Below are 1,906 nucleotides of genomic sequence, written 5' to 3' on the forward strand. Positions count from 1 at the left end.
ACCTAGCAAGTATTTTGCAAAACTAGCATAATAAGTGCCAGGTAACACATTTACTACTTAGCTAAAGCTTGGAGCTTTGAGTTCACCCTAGGGTACCTGGGAAGAAATCATCAACATACTGAATTGATTATCTTTCTAGTCAAGAAAATACACCACAGAGAAGAAATTTACTGAGCAGTTTGTTGAGGAGAAAATGTCCAGAACTTTTGCATGCCAGAAAAGGGCCTCATTGTAGTCGGGTTATTGTCCTCGTGTTAATTTAAGTTTAGAAACAAGAACTCTGGAAAACAATGTTGTGGAGATGATTCTGTGAGGTAGTGTAGCCTAGGGAATTGGGAAGTCCATTTACGCATGCCCAGGAGAGCCAGCAGAGGACAAAGCTGGATTTTCCCGCAGGTGGGAGCGGATGGGCGTTATACCTGGAGCAGCCTACCTGGGCCAGGTGATTGCAATTCAGCCAATGGGATTGACCTGAGGTCGTTCACCACGCCTCCCCCGGGAACCCTTGAAAAGGCAGGAATCGAGAGGGAGAGGGGCTTGGCTTGGCTTGGCTTGTCTGGTTGTCTGGTTGTCTGGTTTCGGAGGGAAACTTGGGAGAGAGATCTTTGCGAGACCCGGAGCAGTCTCTGCCAGGCCGCAGGGTCAAAAGGAATCCTATGGGTGCCGCCCGTAAAACCTGAAGCTTCTTTTAACTCTCATTAAATTCACTTGGATCATGAGCCAGGCTCCGGCGTGAATTCTTTTTCGGGTGGAGCCAAGGACCAAGATTGGAATCTACCCGGGAGAGAGAGACCTTACAATTTCAACTTACAGTAACTCCAGGTATGTCAGAGTAGAGCAATTTTTTTTTGGAGAGTAGATCATTAGGCCTTTCTTATAAGTCGAGTTGGGATAGATTCAACCCATCAACCTTTTCCTTAGCAGCAGATCTTGGTATTAGATGTGCGCTGGAGTGGAAGGAATGATGTCTTAGATATGTACAAGATTGGTTGAACTAAGTCGCTTTGGTTCATTGTTCAGGAAATCACCTTTGGGTATATCCATTACATTCCAGTGAGCCAAGGTCACTCCGGAGTTGATGGCTCTATCCTAGTGCTACTGTCAGTAGGAACCTCTTCCTTATCTCCAGGCTAAATCATAAGAGGAAATTTGTCTCCTACCTTCTAACTCTTTGGTTATTTGCTTTCTGATGCAGATATATAGATGCCTCAGCTGGAGTATTTGGAATTTTGAATTCCAGACAATGAAATGCATTGAACAGTTGAGTTTCAGTAGCTCTACTTGCTTCTCTCTCAACCTTTCTTCATCTCAAAGAGTAAGCATAGGGGTTGTATCACAGACAATAATTTATTGTCAAATATTTATTCTAGCTATATCAACATAATGCTGCCATTATTTACTATGAAAGGGGAAAATGTGTTACAAAAACTATCATCACCTGAAATGTAGCACTTCACCCTGGGTTGCATAGCCAATTTACTGACTTCAAGTGGGAAGAAGTAGAACCTTTTAGGAGAAGGTGTGCATCAGTGAGGAGGTTGATAGTAAAACAGGCTGCCTTTATGGTGTCCTACATGAAATCAGAATCCAGAGAAAAGATAAACCTTTTGCTTTGAAATTTAGGTTTTGCAGATTCATTTATAAATGTTTTACATTGACTCAGGTTGGAGAATAATCAAGGAAATCAACTGTTGATCCAAACAAGCAAACAGAGCAATAAAGTTTTTTAAGTCTTAAGCCAGTTTCAGGATGTCTTTGTTGACTGTCTGACTAACTTAAAAGATAGGCCTTTAATCAATAACAGTCAAATAATAGAAGACTTCTAGAATTATCTGGCCCTTCTAGGTGACATTGGCATCTAACCTATTTCTCTTTGAGCAATTTATTAGGCTTCCATCGAGACTGT

This window comes from Tenrec ecaudatus, chromosome 8 (assembly GCF_050624435.1).
Source record: "Tenrec ecaudatus isolate mTenEca1 chromosome 8, mTenEca1.hap1, whole genome shotgun sequence".
Lineage (NCBI taxonomy): Eukaryota > Metazoa > Chordata > Mammalia > Afrosoricida > Tenrecidae > Tenrec > Tenrec ecaudatus.